The 26,489-nt window shown below is 43.0% G+C and overlaps 1 pseudogene; it reads left to right on the top strand.

Moving 5' to 3' along the window:
* The first annotated feature begins 9,274 nt into the window (after positions 1 to 9,274).
* Positions 9,275 to 9,391, top strand: LOC131817175 (U6 spliceosomal RNA; annotated as a pseudogene).
* Positions 9,392 to 26,489: the final 17,098 nt, after the last annotated feature.

Raw genomic sequence — 26,489 nt, 5'->3', positions numbered from 1 at the left:
ATTACCGATGTCTGTATTGATTAGGTCCCTAGCCTTCGGTACTGCCTCTTGTTCTTTTTTTTGTGTTGAATTTTTCCGTCTTGTCATTTTGTCCAGATAAGAGTAAATGAAGGGGCAAGTAAAATACTAAAAGGGTGGCAACAACCCCAGGAAAATATGCTTTAACCAAATTAGAAGAGATCCAAAATCGTGAGTGGGGAGAAAGGGGAAAGAAAAAAAAAAAAAAAGAAAAGAAAAGAATATTTTTAAAGAAAGAAAACACCTAAGAAAAATGTAAAAAAAAATATATATATATATATTAGATAAACTAGTAAAAAATCGTTAAAAAAGAAAAAGGTAACAGTTAAAAAAAAAATTTTACCCGAAGGCGAGAGAAAAAAAAAAAAAATGAAAAAGAAAAAATTAAATTAACTGCAAGACTAAAAAAAATCACAGGAAAAAAGCCATGAGTTCCGTGCTTGGCTTTCTCCTCCTCTGGAATTCTGCTGCTCTCCTTGGTATTGAAACCGCACTCCTTGGTAGGTGAACTTGGTCTCGGCTGGATTTCTTGTTGATCTTCTGGGGGAGGGGCCTGGTGTAGTGATTCTCAAGTGTCTTTGCCCCAGGCGGAATTACACCGCCCTTACCCGGGGCCGGGGTGAGTAATCCGCTCGGGTTTGCTTTCAGGAGCTTTTGTTCCCTGAGCGCTTTCCGTAGAGTTCCAGAGGACGGGAATACAAATGGCGGCCTCCTGGTCTCCGGCCCGGAGGAGCCGAGAGCCCAGGGCCCCACTCCTCAGTGCGCCCTCAGAGAACAGCGCCCAGTTACTCCCGTCTGCCTGACCTCCGGCCGCGCTCCGAGCTCACCGAGCCTGCGACCGGTTCAAGGTAACACGGAGCTGCGAGCTTACTGTCGGCTCTGTCTCTGTAGCTGGCTTTCCCGTTCCAATACCCGCAAGCTCTGCGACACTCAGACACCCCCGATCCTTCTGTGACCCTGCGGGACCTGAGGCCACGCTGACCCCGCGTGGGCTTCGCCCCGGTTTAGCCTCTGGAGCGATGTCCCTCAGCGGAACAGACTTTTAAAAGTCCTGATTTTGTGCGCGGTTGCTCCGCCGCTTGCCGGGAGCCGGCCCCTCCCCCCGGGGTCTATCTTCCCGTCGCTTTGGATTCACTTCTCCGCCGGTCCTACCTTTCAGAAAGTGGTTGTTTTTCTGTTTCCAGAATTGCTGTTCTTCTTCTCTTCGATCTGCCGATGGATTTTCAGGTGTTTGCAATCTTTAGATAAGCTATCTAGCTGATCTCCGGCTAGCTGAAGCAGTCTCAGCTTGCTACTTCTCCGCCATCTTGACTCCTCCCTGATGACAGCTTTTTAATAGAGCTTAAAGTCCGGGATTGTGATGCCACCAACTTTGGCTTTCTTTTTCAATATCCCTTTAGCTATTCGAGGTCTTTTCTGGTTCCATATACATTTTAGAATTATTTGTTCCATTTCTTTGAAAAAGATGGATGGTACTTTGATAGGAATTGCATTAAATGTGTAGATTGCTTTAGGTAGCATAGACATTTTCACAATATTTATTCTTCCAATCCAGGAGCATGGAACATTTTTCCATTTCTTTGTGTCTTCCTCAATTTCTTTCATGAGTACTTTATAATTTTTTGAGTAAAGATTCTGTGTCTCTTTGGTTAGGTTTATTCCTAGGTATCTTATGGTTTTGGATGCAATTGTGAATGGGATTGACTCCTTAATATCTCTTTCTTCTGTCTTGCTTTTGGTGTAGAGAAATGCAACTGATTTCTGTGCATTGATTTTATATCCTGACACTTTACTGAATTCCTGTATAAGTTCTAGCAGTTTTGGAGTGGAGTCTTTTGGGTTTTGCACATATAGTATCATATCATCTGCGAAGAGTGATAATTTGACTTCTTCTTTGCCGATTTGGATGCCTTTAATTTCCTTTTGTTGTCTGATTGCTGAGGCTAGGACCTCTAGTACGATGTTGAATAGCAGTGGTGATAATGGACATCCCTGCCGTGTTCCTGACCTTAGCGGAAAAGCTTTCAGTTTTTCTCCATTGAGAATGATATTTGCGGTGGGTTTTTCATAGATGGCTTTGATGATATTGAGGTATGTGCCCTCTATCCCTACACTTTGAAGAGTTTTGATCAGGAAGGGATGTTGTACTTTGTCAAATGCTTTTTCAGCATCTATTGAGAGTATCATATGGTTCTTGTTCTTTCTTTTATTGATGTGTTGTATCACATTGACTGATTTGCGGATGTTGAACCAACCTTGCAGCCCTGGAATAAATCCCACTTGGTCGTGGTGAATAATCCTTTTAATGTACTGTTGAATCCTATTGGCTAGTATTTTGTTGAGTATTTTCGCATCTGTGTTCATCAAGGATATCGGTCTATAGCTCTCTTTTTTGGTGGGATCCTTGTCTGGTTTTGGGATCAAGGTGATGCTGGCCTCATAAAATGAGTTTGGAAGTTTTCCTTCCATTTCTATTTTTTGGAACAGTTTCAGGAGAATAGGAATTAGTTCTTCTTTAAATGTTTGGTAGAATTCCCCCAGGAAGCCGTCTGGCCCTGGGCTTTTGTTTGTTTGGAGATTTTTAATGACTGTTTCAATCTCTTTACTGGTTATGGGTCTGTTCAGGCTTTCTATTTCTTCCTGGCTCAGTTGTGGTAGTTTATATGTTTCTAGGAATGCATCCATTTCTTCCAGATTGTCAAATTTATTGCCGTAGAGTTGCTCATAGTATGTTCTTATAATAGTTTGTATTTCTTTGGTGTTAGTTGTGATCTCTCCTCTTTCATTCATGATTTTATTTATTTGGGTCCTTTCTCTTTTCTTTTTGATAAGTCGGGCCAGGGGTTTATCAATATTATTAATTCTTTCAAAGAACCAGCTCCTACTTTCGTTGATTTGTTCTATTGTTTTTTTGGTTTCTATTTCATTGATTTCTGCTCTGATCTTTATGATTTCTCTTCTCCTGCTGGGCTTAGGGTTTCTTTCTTGTTTTTTCTCCAGCTCTTTTAGGTGTAGGGTTAGGTTGTGTACCTGAGACCTTTCTTGTTTCTTGAGAAAGGCTTGTACCGCTATATATTTTCCTCTCAGGACTGCCTTTGTTGTGTCCCACAGATTTTGAACCATTGTATTTTCATTATCATTTGTTTCCATGATTTTTTTCAATTCTTCTTTAATCTCCAGGTTGACCCATTCATTCTTTAGCAGGATGCTCTTTAGTCTCCATGTATTTGGGTTCTTTCCAAACTTCCTTTTGTGGTTGAGTTCTAGCTTTAGAGCATTGTGGTCTGAAAATATGCAGGGAATGATCCCAATCCTTTGATACCGGTTGAGTCCTGATTTAGGACCGAGGATGTGATCTATTCTGGAGAATGTTCCATGTGCACTAGAGAAGAATGTGTATTCTGTTGCTTTGGGATGAAATGTTCTGAATATATTTGTGATGTCCATCTGGTCCAGTGTGTCGTTTAAGGCCTTTATTTCCTTGCTGATCTTTTGCTTGGATGATCTGTCCATTTCAGTGAGGGGAGTGTTAAAGTCCCCTACTATTATTGTATTATTGTTGATGTGTTTCTTTGATTTTGTTATTAATTGGTTTATATAGTTGGCTGCTCCCACATTAGGGGCATAGATATTTAAAATTGTTAAATCTTCTTGTTGGACAGACCCTTTGAGTATGATATAGTGTCCTTCCTCATCTCTTATTATAGTTTTTGGCTTAAAATCTAATTGATCTGATATAAGGATTGCCACTCCTGCTTTCTTCTGATGTCCATTAGCATGGTAAATTCTTTTCCACCCCCTCACTTTAAATCTGGAGGTGTCTTCGGGCTTAAAATGAGTTTCTTGGAGGCAACATATAGATGGGTTTTGTTTTTTTTATCCATTCTGATAGCCTGTGTCTTTTGACAGGGGCATTTAGCCCATTAACATTCAGGGTAACTATTGAGAGATATGAATTTAGGGCCATTGTATTGCCTGTAAGGTGACTGTTACTGTATATGGTCTCTGTTCCTTTCTGATCTACCACTTGTAGGCTCTCTCTTTGCTTAGAGGACCCCTTTCAAGATTTCCTGTAGAGCTGGTTTGGTGTTTGCAAATTCTTTCAGTTTTTGTTTTTCCTGGAAGCTTTTAATCTCTCCTTCTATTTTCAATGATAGCCTAGCTGGATATAGTATTCTTGGCTGCATGTTTTTCTCATTTAGTGCTCTGAAAATATCATGCCAGCTCTTTATGGCCTGCCAGGTCTCTGTGGATAAGTTAGCTGCCAATCTAATATTTTTACCATTGTATGTTACAGACTTCTTTTCCCGGGCTGCTTTCAGGATTTTCTCTTTTTCACTGAGACTTGTAAATTTTACTATTAGGTGACGGGGTGTGGGCCTATTCTTATTGATTTTGAGGGGCGTTCTCTGAACCTCCTGAATTTTGATGCTCGTTCCCTTTGCCATATTGGGGAAATTCTCCCTAACAATTCTCTCCAGTATACCTTCTGCTCCCCTCTCTCTTTCTTCTTCTTCTGGAATCCCAATTATTCTAATGTTGTTTCGTCTTATGGTGTCACTTATCTCCCGAATTCTCCCCTCCTGGTGCAGTAGCTGTTTGTCCCTCTTTTGCTCAGCTTCTTTATTCTCTGTCATTTGGTCTTCTATATCACTAATTCTTTCTTCTGCCTCATTTATCCTAGCAGTGAGAGCCTCCATTTTTGATTGCACCTCATTAATAGCTTTTTTGATTTCAACTTGGTTAGATTTTAGTTCTTTTATTTCTCCAGAAAGGGCTTTTGTATCTCTTGAGATGGTTACTCTAATATCTTCCATGCCTTTTTCAAGCCCGGCTAGAACCTTGAGAATTGTCATTCTGAACTCTAGATCTGACATATTAGCAATGTCTGTATTGGTTAGGTCCCTAGCCTTCGGTACTGCCTCTTGTTCTTTTTTTTGTGTTGAATTTTTCCGTCTTGTCATTTTGTCCAGAGAAGAGTATATGAAGGGGCAAGTAAAATACTAAAAGGGTGGCAACAACCCCAGGAAAATATGCTTTAACCAAATTAGAAGAGATCCCAAATTGTGAGGGGGGGAGAAAGGGGATAAAAAAAGGTTCAAAAAGAAAGAAAGAAAAAAAAAGAAAAAAGAAAAAAAAGAAAAGAATTTTTAGAAAAAGAAAACACCTAAGAAAAATATAAAAAAGAAAAAATATATATATTAGATAAACTAGTAAAAAATCGTTAAAAAAGAAAAAGGTAACAGTTAAAAAAAAATTTTACCCCAAGGCGAGAAAAAAAAAAACAAAAAATGAAAAAGAAAAAAATTAAATTAACCGCAAGACTAAAAAAAAATCACAGGGAAAAAGCCATGAGTTCCGTGCTTTGCTTTCTCCTCCTCTAGAATTCTGCTGCTCTCCTTGGTATTGAAACCGCACTCTTTGTTAGGTGAACTTGGTCTCGGCTGGATTTCTTGTTGATCTTCTGGGGGAGGGGCCTGTTGTAGTGATTCTCAAGTGTCTTTGCCCCAGGAGGAATTGCACCGCCCTTACCCGGGGCCGGGGTGAGTAATCCGCTTGGGTTTGCTTTCAGGAGCTTTTGTTCCCTGAGCGCTTTCCGTAGAGTTCCGAAGGACGAGAATACAAATGGCGGCCTCCTGGTCTCTGGCCTGGAGGAGCCGAGAGCCCTGGGCCGCACTCCTCAGTGCGAGCTCAGAGAACAGCGCCAGTTACTCCCATCTGCCTGACCTCTGGCCGCGCTCCGAGCTCACCGAGCCTGCGACCGGTTCAAGGTCACCCCGAGCTGCGAGCTTACTGTCGGCTCTGTCTCTGTAGCCAGCTTTCCCGTTCCAATACCCGCAAGCTCTGCGACACTCAGACACCCCCGATCCTTCTGTGACCCTGCGGGACCTGAGGCCACGCTGACCCCGCGTGGGCTTTGCCCCGGGTAGCCTCTGGAGCGATGTCCCTCAGCGGTTGCTCCGCCGCTTGCCGGAAGCCGGCCCCTCCCCCCGGGGTCTATCTTCCCGTCGCTTTGGATTCACTTCTCCGCCGGTCCTACCTTTCAGAAAGTGGTTGTTTTTTTGTTTCCAGAATTGCTGTTCTTCTTCTCTTCGATCTGCCGATGGATTTTCAGGTGTTTGCAATCTTTAGATAAGCTATCTAGCTGATCTCCGGCTAGCTGAAGTAGTCTCAGCCTGCTACTTCTCTGCCATCTTGACTCCTCCCCCCTCTTCTATTTATTTTTAGGGAAGTATCCTTTACTGTTGAACATAAAGAAACTTAAGCAAATCTGTCTTATTCAAAATTTGCATGCTGCTTTCTTATGAAACTAGATTATAGAGTTGTATGAAATAAATTCATGCAGTTAAGACATTTATGTTTGGAAAACTGGGTGGTCAGTTTAGTATTTCAAAAGAAGATTTTAAATTTAAACCTTAAAACTGAGCTCTTTCAGCCTTATTTATAGACCATCCTTCATGCTTCATAAGTATTCCTTCATTGTAAACTAACTAATAGTGTTTGTCACAGTGTATATAACTAAAATGGATTTTGTATTCTATTATTTGAGTTAGTTGCAGTTTCTATTTCCTTACTTCCTTTTTTGAAAAATAGATTAATTCTACAAAAAGTTATTTCCAGCTTTATTGAAAAATAATTGACATATTATAATTTGTAAATTTAAGAAATGATTTCTTATAGCACTGCAAACTTTTAACATTGTGTAAATTTTGTACCATTTGATAAATTGGTATACATCTGTATTGCAATATAATCTACATAAAAATGTTAATACATCTATTATCTCATATAGTTGCCTCTGTTTTTTATGCATGTATTGTAAGGAATTTTAAGATCTACTCTCTTAGCAACTTTAATGTATATAGTACAGTAGAGATAAACTTCAGAGGTCTTGTGGGTTTTGTTCCAGACCGCCTCAATAAAGTGATTATCTCAATAAACTAAGTCAAATCATTATTATTTTTTTTGGTTTCCCAGTGCAAAGAAAAAATCATGTTTCCCAGTGCATATAAAAAATAAACACTATACTGTACTGTTCAAATCATTATGTCTTTAAAGAAAAACAATTCATATACTTTAAGTAAACTAGTTCTGAGTTTTCAGTGGGTCATAATTACTGATCACAGATCACCATAACAAATACAATAATAATGAAAAAACTTGAAATATTGCAAGAATTACCAACATGTGATAGAGAGACACAAAATGAACAAATGTTGTTAGAAAAATGGTGGCAGCAGACCTATTTTATACAAGATTTCTATAAACTTTCAACTTGTAAGAATGTGATATATGCAAAATTTAATAAAGGGAAGCACAATAAAAAAATGTATGTATATATTATTAACTATGATCATCATGCTGTACATTAGATCCCCAGAACTTTTTCCTATTATAGTTGCAAGTTTGTACCCTTTGACCACCTTATTCCACCCCAGGTTCACCCCTTGTCAACTCAACTCTAAGTTTCCATTAGTTTGCTTTTTCTTCAGATTCTGTATGTAAGGGTTATCGTAATACATAAATTAAAAAATATATAAAATCTTTGAAATATTTCACTTAGTATAATACCTTCAAGATCCATCCATGGTATTCTAAATGGCAGTATTTCTTAATTTTTCATGGTTATGTAGTATTCCATAGTATATATTTACCATACTTATTTTATTCATTCATCCATTAATGGATACTGAAGTTATTTCCATCTTTTGCTTAGAGTTAATCATTTTATAATGAACATAAGAGTGCAAATATGTCTTCGAATAGTGACTTCGTTTCCTTTAGATATATACCTAGAAGTGGGATTACTGAATCATATGGTAATTTTACTTTTAATAATATGAATAGTCTCCATACTGTTTTCCATACAAATTTATATCCCTATCACAGTGCATAAGTTCCCCATTTTCCCCAATATTTACCAAAATTTGTTAGTTTTAATTTTTTGGTAGTATATATTCTAATAGGTAGTAATATCTTGCTGTGTTTTTCAGAGGTAAACAAAAACAACAACATAATGACTTTGCCCTGAGTTTTTTACGTTGAGCACTTTTTAATGCTCCTGTTGGTCATTTATATAACTTTTTTGAATAAAAAGTCTATTGAGATCCTTTTGCTATTTTTTTAATTATATATTTTTTTCTTTTTGTATCTGTTGGTTATTAACCTCTTTTCAGATATAAGATTTGTAAGAATTTTCTTCCATTCTGTGGATTGTGTTTTCATTCCCTTTTTTTTTGCAATGCAGAAACTTTAGTTTGATGTAATACCATTTATTTATTTTTGCTTTTTTTGCTTGTGTTTTTGGTCTGGTATCCAAAAAACTATTGGCAAGAACAATGTCAAGGAAAATTTTTCCTATGTTTTCCTTTAGGAAATTTAGTTTCATGCATCACATTTAAGTCTTTAATCTATTTCAAGTTATGATTTATGAGTGATATAAGGTTCCAGTTTCATGCTGATTTATGTGACTATTCAGTTTTAAATATTATTTACTGAAACAGACTATCTTTACCCATTACATATGTTGGCCCCTGTCAAATATTAGGTGACTGTATGAAAGGATTTATTTCTGGACTCTCAATTCTGTTCTACTTGTTTATTGGTCTGTTTTTATGCCAGTATACTTTATTGTTTTGAGCACGGGGGCTTTGTAGTATAGTTTCAAATCAAGAAGTGTAATTTCTCTTCTTCATTCTTTCTCAGAACTGCTTTGATTATTTGTTTGTCTCATATAAATTTTAGGATTCTTTACTTACTTCTGTAAAAACACAATATTGGATTTTTTAAAAGATTATTTATTTATTTATTTGAGAGAGAGAGATGACAAGCAGGCAGAGAGGCAGGCAGAGAGAGAAGAGGTAGCAGCTTCCTGCTGAGCAGAGAGGCTGCTGCGGGGCTCGATCCCAGGACCGTGGGGTCATGTCCTGAGCCGAAGGCAGCAGCTTAACCCACTGAGCCACCCAGGTGCCCCTAACATTGGATTTTTGACAGGAATTGAATTTACAGATGGTTTTCGGTAGTATGGACATTTTAACAATGTTAATTCTTACCATTCATAAATATGAGCTATCTTTCCATTTGTGTCTCCTTCAATTTCTTTATCAATGTCATAGATTATGGGGTACAGATCTCTCATCGTCTTAGTTAAATCTTATCCTAAGTATTTTATTAGTTTTGATGCTAGTGTGAATTAGATTGTTTTCTTTATTTTTTCAGATAGTTCATCATTAGAGTGTTAAAATGCTCCTGTCTTGTGCTTACTTTGGCAGCACATATACTAAAATTGGAATGATGCAGAGAAGATTAGCGTGATCACTGAGTAAGGATGACATGAAAAACAATTAAAAAAACGAAACAAAACAAAATTCTTGTCTTTTATATATTTATCTTGTATTTGGCAGCTTTACTAAATTTGTTTATTCAAAATTTTTATGAATTTTTTTAGGATTCTTTTACATGTAAGTTCATGTTATCCAAAAAAAGAAAATTTTATTTCTTCCTTTTTTTTGGAGTCTTTTATTTCTTTGTGTTCCTTGTTTCTCTGGCTAGGATATCCAGTACTATGTCAAATGAAAGTAGTGAAAGTGGACACACTTGTCTTTTTTCTGATCTTTAAGGGGAAAACTTTCAAACTTTTTTGATTGAATATGAGATTAGCTCTGGGCTTGCAATATGTGTTTTTTCTTTAATGGATTTTTTAAATTATTTTTTTTAATTTTTATAAACATATAATGTGTTTTTATCCCTAGGGGTACAGGTCTGTGAATCACCAGGTTTACACATTTCACAGCACTCACCATCACTCACCATAGCACCTGCCCTCCCCAATGTCCATACCCCCACCATCCTCTCCCAACACACCTCCCCCCAGCAACCCTCAGTCTGTTTTGTGAGATTCAGTCTTTTATGGTTTGTCTCCCTCCCAATCCCATCTTCTTTTATTTTTCTTTTCGTACACCTGAAACCGCCTATGTTGCATCTCCACTTCATCATATCAGGGAGATCATATGATAGTTGTCTTTCTCAGATTGATTTATTTCGCCAAGCATAATACCCTCTAGTTCCATCCACATCATCACAAATAGCAGGATTTCATTTCTTTTGATGGCTGCATAGTATCCCATTGTACATATATACTACATCTTATTTATTGATTCATCTGTTGAAGGACATTTAGGTTCTTTCCATAGTTTAACTATTGTGGACATTGCTGCTATAAACATTTGGGTGCATGTGCCCCTTCAGAATGCCACGTTTGTATCTTTAGGGTATATACCCAGTACTACAATCACTGGGTCATAGGCTAGTTCTATTTTCAGCTTTTTGAGGCACCTCCACGCTGTTTTCCAGAGTGGTTGCACCAGCTTGCATTCCCACGTACAGTGTAGGAGGGTTGCCCTTTCTCCACATCCTCGCCAGCATGTCATTGACTGACTTGTTCATTATAGCCATTCTGAAAGGTGTGAGGTGGTATCTCATTCTGGTTTTGATTTATATTTCCCTGATGCCGAGTGATGTGGAGCATTTTTTCATGTGTCTGTTGGCCATTTGGATGTATTCTTTGCAGAAATGTCTGTTCATGTCCTCTGCCCATTTTTTTCCTTTGATTATTTGTTCTTAGGGTGTTGAGTTTGATAAGCTCTTTATAGATTTTGGATAGATACTGGCCCTTTATCTGGTATGTCATTTGCAAATATCTTCTCCCAGATAACTTCTGACAGTCATCTTTTGGCTTTGTTAACTGTTTCTTTTGCTGTGCAAAAGCTTTTTGATCTGATGAAATCCCAATAGTTCATTCTTGCCCTTGCTTCCCTTGCCTTTGGCGATGTTCCTAGGCAGAAGTTGCTGCTGCTGAGGTCAAAGAGGTTGCTACCTGTTCTCTCCTCAAGGATTTTGATGGATTCCTTTCTCACATTATGCTTCTTCATCCTTTTCCAGTCTATTTTCATGTATGGTGTAAGGAAAAGGTCCAACTTCATTTTTATGCATGTGGCTGTTCAATTTAACCAACACCATTTGTTGAAGAGGCTGTCTCTTTTCCATAGGACATTCCTTCCTGCTTTGTTGAAGACTAGTTGACCGTAGAGTTGAGGGTGTGTTTCTGGGCTCTCTATTCTGTTTCATTGATCTATGTCTGTTTTGGGGACAGTTCCCTACTATCTTGATGATGACAACTTTGTAATAGAGCTTGAAGTCTGGAATTGTGATGCCAACAACTTTGGCTTTCTTTTTCAATATTCCTCTGGCTATTTGAGGTATTTTCTGGTTCCATATATATTTTAGGATGATTTGTCCCATTTCTTTGAAAAAAATGGATGGGATTTTGATAGGGATATCATAAAATGTGTAGATTGCTTTAGGTAGCATAGACATTTTCACAATATTTGTTCTTCCAATACAGGAGCATGGAACATTTTTCCATTTCTTTGTGTCTTCTTCAATTTCTTTCATGAGTACTTTAGAGTTTTCTGAGTATAGATTCTTTGTCTCTTTGGTTAGGTTTATTCCTAGGTATCTTAGGGTTTTGGGTGCAATTGCAAATGGGATTCATTCCTTAATTTCTATTTCTTCAGTCTTGTTGGTATAAAAAAATGCAACCAATTTCTGTTCATTGATTTATATCCTGACACTTTACAGAATTCCTATACAAGTTATAGCAGATTTGGAGTGGAGTCCTTTAAGCTTTCCACATACAATGTCATATCGTCTGCAAACAGGGATAGTTTGACTTCTCTTTTGCCAATTTCGCAAAATTTGGATGCCCTTAATTTCTTTTTGTTGTCTGATTGCTGAGGCTAGGATTTCTAGTACGATGTTGAATAGCAGTGGTGATAACGGACATCCCTGCCGTGTTCCTGACCTCAGCAGAAAAGTATTCAGTTTTTCTCCATTGAGAATGATATTTGCAGTGGGGTTTTCATAGATGGCTTTGATAATATTGATAATATGTGCCCTCTATCCCTACACTTTGAAGAGTTTTAATCAGGAAGGGACACTGCACTTTGCCAAATGCTTTTTCAGCATCTATGGAGAGTATCATATGGTTCTTGTTCTTTCTTTTATTAATGTGTTGTATCACATTGATTGATTTGCAGATGTTGAACCAACCTTGTAGCCCTGGAATAAATCCCACTTGGTCCTGGTGAATAATCCTTTTAATGTACTGTTGAATCTTATTGGCTAGTATTTTGGTGAGAATTTTCGCATCTGTGTTCATCAAGGACATTGGTTTGTAGTTCTCTTTTTTGATTGGATCCTTGTCTGGTTTGGGGATCAAGATGATGCTGGCCTCAGGAAAAAAAAAAGAGTTTGGAAGTTTTCCTTCCATTTCTATTTTTTTGGAACAGTATCGTGAGAATAGGAATTAATTCTTCTGTAAATGTTTGGTAGAATTCCCCTGGGAAGCATCTGGCCCAGGGCTTTTGTTTGTTTGGAGATTTTTGATGACTGTTTCAATCTCTGTACTGGTTATGGGTCTGTTCAGGTTTCCTATTTCTTCCTGGTTCAGTTGTGGTAGTTTATCTGTCTCTAGGAATGTATCCATTTCTTCCAGATTGTTGAATTTGTTGGCGTAGAGTTGCTCATAGTATGTTCCTATAATTGTTTGTATTTCTTTGGTGTTTGTTGGTTGTGATCTCTCCTCTTTCATTCATGAATTTATTTATTTGGGTCTTTCTCTTTTCTTTTTGATAAGTCTGGAAAGGGGTTTATCAATCTTATTAATTCTTTCAAAGAACCAGCTCCTAGTTTCGTTGATTTGTTCTATTGTTATTTGTTGTTGCTGTTGGGTTTTTGTTTGTTTATTTGTTTCTATTTCATTGATTTCTGCTCTGATCTTTATTATTCCTCTTCTCCTGCTGGGTTTAGGCTTTCTTTGTTGTTCTTTCTCCATCTCCTTTAGGTGTAGGGTTATGTTGTGTATTTGATATCTGAGAGAGAAGCATAGGTGCACACGTCTGTCACTGCGCTCCCCAGGAGCATGTCTGGGGAAGGCGCAGCACGCCACCCCAGGAGAAGAGAAGGAGCCATTGGCCTTGTGGTCGGGAAAGGTCGGGAAGCAGAATAGCCTGCCGTGGCAGGAACAGCAGGCCATTGGCAAGACAAGTGTCACCTGCTCCCTGTGCGGAGAGACAAAGCCTGGTTCCTAAGGAGACATGAGGGGATGACTAGGGCAGGGATGCATGCTCCACTCTGAGGAAGGAGTCTGGGCAGAAGGCAGGCCTGTCCTGTGCCTCTGGTCCCAAGGGGACAGCATCTCCTTGACCACCTGTCCGTAGGGCCGACTTGGGCTAGATACCAGGCGCCATATCCGGAACTTGCAGAAATAGCTCCCTCGAGAAACGGGCAGTCAGATGCCATCTTTCTCCAAGATGTGACAGCGTTTTCGGTGGCAGGGAAGGAGTGGGGACAATCCCCCAAAGCTCCCCATTCCAGTGAACGGGCGGTTTTCAGGGATCCTGTCGCCTCTCCTCTCCTGTGGGGAAGGCACTGGCCTTGTCAGCGAGTCCGCCTGAGGGCCAGTGCAAAAGGCCAAGCGTTGCCTACACCGGGAGAATGTAGTGTGCATTGAGTGCCATCCTACGCCATGCACGTTGCTGCAGGGTTGTGACTGTGTCTGCTTAGTTCGGCCTGGCAGGGTGAACCCAGAGCGCCAACATGGAGCCTGGGAAAGCAAGGCCCAAGAGGGACCAGCTCTCCCGCAGCTCTTCTTCCCTGATGCGACAGAGCGAACACCCAAATCCTTGCTGAGGAAGCAGCAGCGAAGTGCCGTTCGTGCCAAGCTGAAAACCTCTGCGGAAGCATAGCAGTCGCTGGGAAATCAGAGTCGGTTCTGTGGGCTGCTGTTGCTGCTTGCCTTAGCCTAGTATTTGCAGCACGGCGGGAGAAACCCTCATACAGCGAACGGCTCTTTGCCTGGGCATCTCCTCTGGGAAAGCACAGCATTCTTTGGGAAATCAGAGTCGGGTCTGTGGGATGATGCTGCTGCTTGCCTGAGCAAGACTCCACAGCACGGTGTAATAAACCTGCATGGAGCGAAATCCTCTTTGCCTGGGCATCCCCACTGCCTGAGAGAGAACCGTGGTTGCGCCTGTGGAAAGAGCCTTAAGGAAAGGGACATGTCTGTCACTGGACTCCTCAGGAGCCTCTCTGGGGAAAGTGCAGCAAGCTGCCCCAGGAGAAGAGAAGGAGCCATTGGCCTTGTGGTCGGGAAATGGTCGCGAAGCTGGAGAGCCGAACCTGGCAGGAACAGCGGGCCGGTGGCAAGACAAGTGTCACCCACTCCCTGTGCAGAGAGACGAAGCCTGGCTGCTAAGGAGACATGAGGGGATGATTGGGCCGGGGAACATGCTCCAATCTAAGGAAGGATTCTGGGCAGAAGGAAGGTCTTTCCTGTGCCTCTGGTCCCAAGTGGAAAGCATCTCCTTGGCCACCTGTCCAGAGGGCAGACGTGGGCTTGCCACCAAGCTCCCGGGCCTGAACTCGCAGAAACACCTCCTGGAGGAACGGGCAATCAGATGCCGTCTTCCTCCAGGATGTGGCAGCATTGGCGGAGGCAGGCGGTGTCCCGGGGAAACAGGGACACTTACCCATTACTACCCATCCCAGGGCACGGGCGGTGTGCAGTGATCCTCTCGCGTCTCCTCAAGGACTGGGAAGGCACTGGCCTAGTCCCCTGTCCACCTGAATGCCAGAGCAAAAGGGCCGGCCGTGCCTACGCTGAGAGATGGCATTGTGAGCAGAGTGCCATCCTAGACCACGCACGCTGCTGCAGGGTCGAGACTGTGTCTGCTTATTTCAGCTTGGCAGGATGAACCCAGGATGTGAACTTGGAGCCCGGGATAGCAAGGCCCCAAGAGGTACCAGCTCTCCCGCAGAACTTCTTCCCTGACGCGACTGAAGCCTTGCTGAAGAAGCAGCGGCGAAGTGCTGTTCGCTTCAAGCCAAAGCGTCTGCGAAAGCACAGCATTTGCTGAGAAATCAGAGTCGGTCCTGCGGGCTCTTCTGCTGCCTGCCTGTGCCCAGTCTCGCAGTGGAAGAAACCCGCATACAGCGAAAGCCTCTTTGCCCGGGCATCTCCTCTGCGAAAGCACCGCATTCGTTGGGAAATCAGAATCGGATGTGTGGGATGCTGCAGCTGAATGCCTGAGCTAGTCTCCGCAGAATGGTTGAAGATACCCGCATGGAGCGAAATCCTCTTTGCCCTAGCACCCCTCTGCCTGAGAGAGAAGCACGGTTGCGCCTGTGGAAAGAGCCTTAAGGAAAGGGACACGTCTTTCACTGCGCTCCCCAGGAGCATGTCTGTGGAAGGTGCAGCACGCTGCCCAGGGAGAAGAGCAGGAGCCATTGGCCTTCTGGTCTGAAAACGGTTGCGAAGCAGGAGAGCCGGCCCTGGCAGGCACAGCGGCCGGTGGCAATACAAGTGTCACCCGCTCCCTGTGCAGAGAGACGGAAGCCTGGCTGCTAAGGAGACAGGAGGGGATTGGTAGGGCAGGGCGCGTGCTCCACTCTTAAGATGGAGTCTGGGCAGAAAGCATGCCTGTCCTGAGCCTCTGGGCCCAAAGAGATAGCAGCTCCTTGGCCATCTGTCCCTGGGGCAGAGATGCGCTAGCCACCAGGCGCCTACCCTGAAGTCGCAAAAACAGCTACCTGAAATAACGGGGAGTCAGATGCCATCTTCGTGCAGTATGTGGAAGCTTGGAGGAGGCACAGGGTTTAAGGGAAAGGAGTGTGGACAGTCCCCCAATGCTCCCTATTCTGTGCATGGGAGGTGTGCAGGGATCCTGTTACCTCTCCTTTCCGGTGGGGAAAGCACTGGCCTAGTCCGCGAGTTCGCCTGAGAGCCAGAGTAAAAGGCCAAGTGATGCCTACACAGGGAGATGTTAGTGTGCATTGAGTGCCATCCTAGGCTATGCATGCTACTGGAGGGTTGTAGCTCTGTCTGCTTAGTTCGGCCTGGCAGGATGAACCCAGGAGGTGAACATAGAGCCCGGAAAAGCAAGGCCCAAGAGGCACCAGCTCTCCCGAAGCTCTTCTTCCCTGACACGACTAAAGCCTTCTGAGGAAGCAGCAGCGAAGTGCTGTTCGCTCCAAGCCAAAGCCTCTGCGAAAGCACAGCATTCACTGAGAAATGTTCTGCGGGCTGCTGCTGCTTGCCTGAGCCCAGTCGCGCAGTGGGAGAAACCCGCATACAGCGAAAGCCTCTTTGCCTGGGCATCTCCCCTGGGAAAGCACAGCGTTCCTTGGGAAATCAGAGTTGGGTATGGGGATGCTGCTGCTGCTTGCCTAGGCTAGTCTCCGCAGCTCGGTGGAAGATACCCGCATGGAGCGAAATACCCTTTGCCCTAGCATCCCCTCTGCCTGAGAGGGAATCAAGTGTGGGGAAGGCGCAGCAAGCCGCCCCCGGAGAAGAGAAGGAGCCGTTGGCCTTGGGGTTGGGAAACACTCGGGAAGCAGGATAGCCTGCCGTGGCACGAACAGCAGGCCGGTGGCAAGAGAAGTGTCACCCGCTCCCTGTGTGGACAGATGGAAGCCTGGCTGCTAAGGAGACATGAGGGGACGACTAGGGCAGTGTCGCGTGCTCCCCTCTGAAGAAGGAGTCTGGGCAGAAGGCAGGCCTGTCCTGTGCCTCTGTTTCCAAGGGGACAGCATCTCCTTGGCCACCTGTCCCAAGGGCAGACTTGGGCTTGCCACCAGGTGCCATACCCGGAACTCGCAGAAACAGCCCCATGGAGTAGAGATATTGGTTATCCAAGAGAGACTGACAGGTGTTGATAGTAGCCAGGTCAATATCCATCTACCTTTTCCTTTAATATCAGAAAGCACTGAGGGATTGACAACAAGGAAACTTAATATACATCAAATATTTTATTGTCTCTTTTCTAGTTATATTGTAACCATATGACAAAGTATCAGTCGTACAAGCTATCATTCTCTTTTACCTCTATCTTTCTGCCAGAAATGTGGGCTTAATAGTGAGAACTCCAACAGCAATTTTTGCAACTGTGAATAAAAAGCCATGAAAACCTCTAAGATAGTTTACTTTACTTTCTTATTTTTATTTTTTTAAAGATTTTCATTTATTTATTTGACAGAGAGAGGTTACAAGTAGGCAGAGAGGCAGGCAGAGAGAGAGAGGAGGAAGCAGTCTCCCTGCTGAGCAGAGAGCCCGATGTGGGACTCGATCCCAGGACCCTGAGACCATGACCCGAGCCGAAGGCAGCGGATTAACCCACTGAGCCACCCAGGCGCCCGCACTTGACTTTCTTAAGACTCTGAACCGACACCAGAGAACACTATCTGTAGTCTTCTTGTTAAATGCAAAAATATGGTTAAACCACTTTTGACAGTCTACTACATACAGCAAAATGTAAATCTTAATTGAAATATGTCCTCTCAGCTGTGCTTAAGCAACTGAGTCCTGAGCTTTTCAGGTTTTCAGTCTGAAAGAGTACACCTCTGGTGCTCCGAAAGGGAAGAGAAAGGACACCCTGTTCTCCATATAAATTAAAGAAGAGAAATCTGTACATTTAAGTGGGCCATATAATATTCATCAAGCAATTACCTCCTAACTCCTTCCTATCCAAATTACCTGATATGCTCTCCCTACTCCTTTATTCCACGTTACTGCCTTTTCCAGGATTTTGTCTCACATCACAACATGTCTTCTGTTATTTCCTTCTTGCAAGCTAGTTTTGTTTTCTCCATCTAAAAAAAATCAACAATCATTGTATATTTCAATTCCCATTTTCCTCAAATGCATTGATTCTTCTTATCTATTACTCTTTTCTCATACTCAGTGTCTTTGTCTTTATGGGGTTTGTACTTTGCTTTTCCCCATCCTTTACTGCCATTATATAATCAAATCTAATAACTTCTTAGAGAAAGTTAAAAATTCCTGCATAGCCACACGTGAACACAAAGTCACTGATTTTTAGCAAACCTATAAGATAGTCAGACATCCATTCAATTTTTTTTTGTTAAGATTTTTTTATTTATTTGACAGAGAGAGTTGACAAGCAGGCAGAGAGGCGGGCAGAGGGAGAGGAGGAAGCAGGCTCCCTGCTGAGCAGAGAGCCCAATTTGGGGCTCGGTCCCAGGACCCTGGGATCATAACCTGAGCCGAAGACAGTGGCTTAACCCACTGAGCCACCCAGGCGTCCCTCCATTCAATTTCTTAACTGAGTCTCAAATGCATCCTGAGTTCTAACCTAAACCTAAGTTCTACTTCTTACACATTGCTATATGACCAAATTCTTTCAGTTCAGTATTTTGTAACATTTAAATATTAATCAATTGATGCTTTGTGTATTTCTATGGAAATAATTTGAATACTGTAGATTTATTGTTATATTTATAGATTTATAATCAAAGTTTCATCACTTGAAGTTTTTGGAAATTTCAAATATAATGATTAACCTAAAATGATTCTGCCTCAAATCCCTCTGATATCAAGGCCAAACACCTGATTATAGCCAAACCTGTGGTGGATAGTTCCATGGGAAATTGCAGTTACTTAACACTGATAGCATCTCATGTTCTCTCTCTCATTTTAGAATGTCTCCAACACAACCCAAAAGTGTAGGAAGAGAGTTAATGTCCTCTGAGGACAGCTCTCAGTGAAGTGGAAATAAGAACCATAGATAAAATTGTCAGTTTTCAGGTCTTCATGAGGAAAACTTAAAGAAGTTTCTCAGGACCTTTCAGTAAAAGCAAGCCTTCATTTTCTATCCACAACAATTATATCAACAATGTACCTCTTTGACCAAGGTGCTTCTTCACCGCAGGATCTGGATCAATAAAGAGCAGCCAGTTATTATTGCTGTTTTTCTAGGGATTTTTTCCCATATATTTCCCAGGTCTTTACTCTTTTTATGGCACTTTAATTCAGGCTTCAACCACTTCCTAGTCTGATCAGGTGAAATCATTTTCCTTCCCATATTCTCAAAATATTTCACACCTAGTAATTCTTTTTTTAAAGATCTTATTTACCCATTTGACAGATCACAAGTAGGTAGAAAGAAAGACAGGGGGGTGGGAGATGCACGCTCCCCGCTGAGCAGAGAGCCCGATGTGGCGCTCCATCCCAGGACCCTGAAATCATGACCTGAGCCGAAGGCAGAGGCCTAAAGCACTGAGCCACCCAGGAGCCCCATATCTGGTAATTTATAATCAACGTGGATTTGCTGCATCAAATAGTTCCTTCTCCTTCAAATATAAATATGTAAATATATTGATCAAGCACGCGCATGTCTTAGGAGAATGTCATACCTTTACTAGCAAACTTGAAATCTTGGCCATTGGTTTTGATTTTTGTTTTGGTTTGATTTGGTTCGGTTTTTGTAATTTTAAAAATCCCTCCAGCCCTTGGCTCTGTCTGACCTGATTGCTTTCAGCTGTTTCTGCAACAAAATTGTCCCAGCAGCGAAAACTCTCATTGTTTACATTGGCGCCCCCTTCTGAACACTTTGTTTATAAAAAGCCTTATTTTTTTTTTTTTTTTGGCTATGGTAAATGTGGAACAACAATGAGGTATTTCAAAGAGGTGAACCACAGATAAATTTCTCTAAGGGTGGGGTGAGGGTTACTCAAAAAGGAACTTGACAAGGCTTTTAAAGATATCGACAGTCATTATAACATAACGTGACTGATTGTTACCATGCCTTTAACTGGGCAAACACTTGTTGGCTTCCAAGATAGACTAACATAGTTGAGATGGTTCTAGCGGCCTTCTAGCACAGGGTCTCATGAGGCAGGGATTCTAGCCACTGGCTGTGCAAGGCATGAGGCCTGTTAGTGATTCTCTTTTTTCCTCTGCAGAATGGGTCTTTCTACATTCCAGGTCCTTTCTACCCCAATAAATAATGCAGCGATTCTCTCAGTGAGTTGTAACTTTCGTTTAAACAGCCAACTGTCTCTTAAAAAGGACTTTTGTTTAAAGTCCTTTTAAAAAAAAAAAAAGTCCTTTCAAAAAAATCTTTTTTTTTAATTTTTTACTTTTTAATCCCATATGTTTACTCTGATCCTGGAACTTTGTCATTTTGACCTTCTCTGCTGATTAAAATATTCTTCATCATCAGCACCTACTGCTCTCCTCTCCTGGTGGTCTCTGGGGAAGGGGTCTTCTCTAGCTCTTCTAGCAGGAGATGGGCACTTCCCGTCTACCCCTGTTGCGGGACCAACGTTACCTATCCTGCAGGGTCAGGTAGGCCTGGCCTTTTATCTGTTGTTCTCTTCTGAGTGGTTAGTTTTTCATAGATACTGTGCTTTGCTTTTGTCAGGATTGACCCTGGACTATCAAAACCCTTTTCTTGTGCCAGTGAAGCCTAAGAAACAGTCCTGATAAGAGAACCAGAAACTCGAACAGATCATATTTATCCTGAATGTTCCGTCCAAAATGAAAAATACATTTCTGAGGAGCCTCAAGATCTCTGAGAAGGGAAGTTTCACCAACTCTGTCATGTAGGAGCATCAATTCCGATTCTGTGTCAATTTTCCTCCCTTCCCAGCTAATAATTCTCTTCCTCAGAAAGCCCACTCTCAACCGTTTCCTCTCTCAAAGGCAGTTGCTCTTAGAGTCTGCACATGGCACTTGGTGCATGCTGCCCTCTGTACCTTGGGTCTAACAGCTGCGGAGCATTAAGATGAGAATGTGTCTTGTTCTAAGACTTAATATAGTTTGGGGCACATGGGAAGCAATAATCACTTATTTTGTTGATCCAAGTGTTCGACCTTTCTTAATTATTCTAGTTCCACAGTTTATTGTTCTACGATTTGTCCCCCCCTCTTTTAATATCTCTTAATGTGGCACTCACCTTGCACTTGATGACATATCTTAGTTTAACAGCATTTCTTTTTCTTAGTCGAACATAAACTATAGTGCATCTTACCCTTGATGAAAGCTAGGATGCAATTAAATACACTATTATGGTTACGATTCTGATATATGAAATCCTCCGGTAGCTCCCTGTGCCCCTACAGTGTAGTACCTCACCTCCTCGGCATAGTATACAAACCATCTCAGCCCCAGTGTTAACCCCGGGGCTCAGACTCCATCACCAGGTGATGCTGTGAGATCAGCTGTTGGTTGTCTTGAACTTGCTGTAGATTCCCGAATGCACTGTGCTGCCTCCTGGCACTTTGAAACTTGACACACTCATCCTCACTCTTTGCTTTGCCCTTGTCTATCACCTCCCCTGAAAAATCTGTTCCTAAGTGGCTTTTCCCAGCTCCAACCTACCCTTGGCAGTCTTTTATCTCCCTGTAGTAAAGCCTGTCTCACTGCACCATGGACATGCCCGTTGTCCCACTGAGAAGAGAAAAGGGACAGTGAGGGCCCCCCAGCATTTGCAGCTCTAGTGCAGAGCCCCATGCCTGGCTTGCAGGAAATGCCAGATCATGAAGACAAACGGAGATCATCCTCTGGCTAAAACCAGCTCTTCTTTGTCTACCGCAGGATCTGGATCAATAAAGAGCAGCCAGTTATTATTGCTGTTTTTCTAGGGATTTTTCCCCATATATTTCCCAGTTCTTTACTCTTTTTATAGCACTTTAATTCAGGCTTCAACCACTTCCTAGTCTGATCAGGTGAAATCATTTTCCTTCCCATACCATCGATGTATTTCACACCTAGTAATTCTTTTTTTAAAGATCTTATTTACCCTTTTGACAGGTCACAAGTAGGTAGAGAGAAAGACAGGGGGAGGGGATGCAGGCTCCCCGCTGAGCAGAGAGCCCGATGTGGCGCTCCATCCCAGGACCCTGAAATCATGACCTGAGCCGAAGGCAGAGGCCTAAAGCACTGAGCCACCCAGGAGCCCCATATCTGGTAATTTTTAATCAACGTGGATTTGCTGCATCAAATAGTTCCTTCTCCTTCAAATATAAATATGTAAATATATTGATCAAGTCACGCGCATGTCTTAGGAGAATGTCATACCTTTAGTAGCAAACTTGAAATCTTGGCCATTGGTTTTGATTTTTGTTTTGGTTTGATTTGGTTCGGTTTTTGTAATTTTAAAAATCCCTCCACCCCTTGGCTCTGTCTGACCTGATTGCTTTCAGCTGTTTCTGCAAAAAAGGTGTCCTGGCAGTGAAAACTCTCATTGTTTACATTGGCGCCCCCTTCTGAACACTTTGTTTATAAAAAGCCTTATTTTTTTTTTTTTTTTGGCTATGGTAAATGTGGAACAACAATGAGGTATTTCAAAGAGGTGAATCACAGATAAATTTCTCTAAGGGTGGGGTGAGGGTTACTCAAAAAGGAACTTGACAAGGCTTTTAAAGATATCGACAGTCATTATAACATAACGTGACTGATTGTTACCGTGCCTTTAACTGGGCAAACACTTGTTGGCTTCCAAGATAGACTAACATAGTTGAGATGGTTCTAGCGGCCTTCTAGCACAGGGTCTCATAAGGCAGGGATTCTAGCCACTGGCTGTGCAAGGCATGAGGCCTGTTAGTGATTCTCTTTTTTCCTCTACAGAATCGGTCTTTCTACATTCCAGGTCCTTTCTACCCCAATAAATAATGCAGCGATTCTCTCAGTGAGTTGTCCTTTTGGTTTAAACAGCCAACTGTCTCTTAAAAAGTACTTTTGTTTAAAGTCCTTTATAAAAGAAAGTCCTTTCATAAAATCTTTTTATTTTTTATTTTTTAATCCCATATGTTTACTCTGATCCTGGAACTTTGTCATTTTGACCTTCACTGCTGATTAAAATATTCTTCATCCAATCCCAAAAGAAAGTAAGGGCCAGCTCCACCTCATGGAATACCACCTGCTCTCACTTAGATAGTGTGCTGTTGCTTTAATAAACCTGCCTTCTGCTTTCACTTTGGACATTGATCTCTAATTCTCACGTGCCAACAATAAAAATATGATGGTTTACCGTTACAATTCATAGAAAAGGACGTACAGGTAATTGAATGAAAGGTAATAACAAAGTAGGTTTTTAAGTCAATCTTCTTTGTAAAAATATTAACCTGAAAGTGCGTTTCTGCCACCTCTCTCCTGTTTGATCTGATAAAGAATGACCACGATACATGAATTATAGTTCAGGATTTTGAAAAGCATAATAGCTTTATACCAACACTTGAGCTTTTATTTATTTATTTATTTATTGCTAAAAAGATAAGTCGATTTGATATGCGGTTCCTGACAACCAACCTCAGAAGTAATTCCATCTTCAATGGAAGTCAGAAAGAACCACAAACCAAAACTCAAAATAGATTAAAAGAGAAAATACTCTTAAAAAAATTTCCTTCCTGGGGCACCCGAGTGGCTCAGTGAGTTTGGCTCACTGGGCCTTTGCGTTCGGCTCAGGTCATGATCCTAGGGTCCTGGGATTGAGCTCCATGTCTAGCTCTCGGCTCAGCAGGGAGCCTGCTTCCACTTCTCTCTCTGCCTGCTCTCTGCCTACTTGTGATCTCTGTCTGTCAAATAAATAAATAAAATCTTTTAAAAAAATTTCCCTTGGGCACCTGGGTGGGAGAGTGAGTTAAAGCCTCTGCCTTCGGCTCAGGTCATGATTCCAGGGTCCTGGGATCGAGCCCCACATCAGGCTCACTCCTCAGCAGGGAGCCTGTTTCTTCCTCTCTCCCTGCCTGCCTCTCTTCCTACTTGTGATCTCTATCAAATGAATAAATAAAATCTTTAAAAATAAAATTTCCCTTCCTATCAGAAGCAGACCAAACCACTAACAAATTCCCCAGAATCTTGATCTAAAAGGTTGTACTTTCTTAAGACACCCAGCAGGACCTTCTTCTCTGGGCCTGGTATTTCTTCAATGGCCTATTCCAGAGAATAAGACACTAAACTACTGAGCGCCAAGGTCCTCAGAACCACGAAAGAGATGATGAGGGGCACAAAGCACGCCTCTGGTCACCAAGAGGGTACGTAAACGTTTGCTGCTTTTCTGCATTTTTTAAAGCTGAGTTTTTAGCTGGAGGCCGCTCCTTTAGGATAAATTGCTGATACCGTATAGTTAAAGCCATTATATGATCTTTTACAAACCATTTCCTATCTTTGCATTCTCATGTGCCAAGACAGACACGGATTATTTAAAACCCTGAAGAGAGTGCTATTGCATTTAAATTGCCTGTAACCTTCATGCAATAGATTTATGATTGATGATAGATTTAGTTAAAATATTACTGTTTTAAATATTTATTCTCAGTAAACGATTTCAAACTATGCTCATTTAAGTAAGTTGGTGCATAATCCCTTTTCTATTAAACCATAGTGCAAGGACCAATGCCTCGCTTCCGAGAGAACCCCAAGCTCTTTTTCTAGAATGGCCATATGCGTATGTATCAGGTGTCCTCTTTTCACTCCCTTTGTGGAGCACCTACCATGGAGGTCATGTAATAACCAATGACCAAAAAACAAACAAAAAACCCAAACATCCAGGTCGAAGTGATTCGCGGGTGCCATCATGCAATGGCGAACCCTGCCTGGAGACTAGGAGACTGCTCAAACAGATCGCTGGGCAGGCATCTCAGCCCAGGCCTGTGCTGGGGAAGCTGGTTCCCGGCTTTGGGCACAATCAGGAAGGCAGCGATGTGACCCAAGAGTGCAGCCATGGTTTAGGGCTGATGATCTTTTTGCAGCCAGGCAGCGCGGACACCCGCTCGGGGAGCCAGGCTAGGAGGCCGCTCAGCGCCGGCGCTGGCCACGCTCGCAGGCCCCGGGGGCTTCCCGGCGACCGTGCCCTGGGCCCGCGCCTCAGGACGGAGTGGGAGGGGCGGGGGCTGGGGCGGCCCGGAGAAGGGGCTTTGCTAATGCGGAATCTGGAAGTGAGCTCCCAGAGGACGTGGCGGAGAGTCTGAGAGGAGGTGGAGGGGCTGGCGGAGGAGGGGCATGCAGCGACGCGGTGCTCTGCTGTGGCCCAGTCAGCACTGCAGGACCCCAGCACTCCCGCGCTCCCGCCCAGCCCCTGCGGCCCGCTGCCCCCACCCCCGCCCCATGGCTTCTCCGGAGGACCCTCTGCAAGCAGGTAAAGTGGCCGCGCCGCGCCCTCACCTGGAGTAGAAAGCCCGGGCCACGAGCTCGCGAGGGTGTCGGGACCCAGCCTCCCGCGACCCCCGGGGCAGCGGGACCACCCGGACGACACGCCGCACCCGGGACCCCATGGGGTCGGGCCAGGGACGGAGCCTGGCGAGGTGCCCCCCCCCGCAGCGAGCGCAATAGCACCCATCGTTTGGCACCCCCACGCGCGGGTGCCGAGGACCCCCTTTCCTCATCCCGAGCCTTGGACCCGCCACTTTTGTTCTGGACTTGGGATCCCAGGTGGAAACTAGTCCCTCAGACCTCCCTGGCAGCAAGGAGCGCAGGGAGGGATTCTCGGCTTTTCTGCTCCGCCCTGGCTCTTCCTCTCTCCACATTCACATGCCTTCTGGCCTCCCTTTCCTCACCTCATTGTCACTTTTATTAAATGGTTTTGTTCTGCATGTTGACCCGCAGAGCGATTTCATGAATGAATATACAGGAAACTAAGTCGGAGCCCACCTGTGAGAGCCCACCTGTGGAGGCCTTTCATTAGAATGGTCTCTGGTTCTAGCCTCAGTTCAGAATACTGCGTGTACCTGAGGACCGAGTCCAGATGGTTCTTTCATCTCTGACTTGAATTTGAAATCCTAACGTCACTATGACCTGGGAAGCCGAGGTCCACAGCATCTATATCTGAAATTCCACTAGAGCTCCCATTTACCTAGTGCCCAGCCTGAGTCTGTTTTCCACTACTGTCAGGGTTCTACAAGTTCATGCACTGCCCACCACTGACAGTAGGGGCATCTCTCTGTCCAGATTTTCCCTTTACATAAGTAGGTCAGTTACAGGAGATTAGGGCCCACTCTAACGACCTCACTGTAATGTGATTGCATGTGTAAGGACTCTAGTTCCAAATAAGGTCACGTTCTGTGGTACCAGAGGTAAGGACAGCAGCAAGGTTTCTGTGGGAAATGCAGGTCAGCTCTTAACAGTCCACTCTCTGGCTCCCCAAATTCGTGTCCTTCCCGTGTGCAAAATACCTTCACCCAATGCCCTCCAAAGCACTAATCATCCCAGAATCAACTCAAAATCTGAAATCTCATCTGTCCGCCTCCACTGAAAGACCCTGATCTCACCCAGACCATGGGACCTGAGGACTGCATCCAGAAGCCACAGTCTCCTGGTAAAGCTTCCCATCAGGTCCTGACATCACCCTCATTCGTCCCAGCAGCCAAGGGCCTACAGTTCCCAGAGACAGTTTCTCAGAGGAAGTTTGAAGACCACCTCAGAGGACGTTCTTTGGGAGTGGATGAAGAGGGAAGGGGGTCAAAGCCTCCTGCCATTCCCAGGGCACGCAGAACCCAGAGAGTGAGGCCTTGGGTGCTTTCTGGTGACAGATTCAAGGCAATTTTTTGACTTAGGGACTTCAGAGCTAACTTAGTTTTCATTTGTGATTATTATTTTTGTGTGGGGGCCATAT

This window comes from Mustela lutreola, chromosome 15, assembly GCF_030435805.1.
Source record: "Mustela lutreola isolate mMusLut2 chromosome 15, mMusLut2.pri, whole genome shotgun sequence".
Classification (NCBI taxonomy): Eukaryota; Metazoa; Chordata; class Mammalia; order Carnivora; family Mustelidae; genus Mustela; species Mustela lutreola.
Note: the sequence above shows the minus strand (reverse complement) of the source record. Positions and strands in the feature narration are given on the sequence as shown.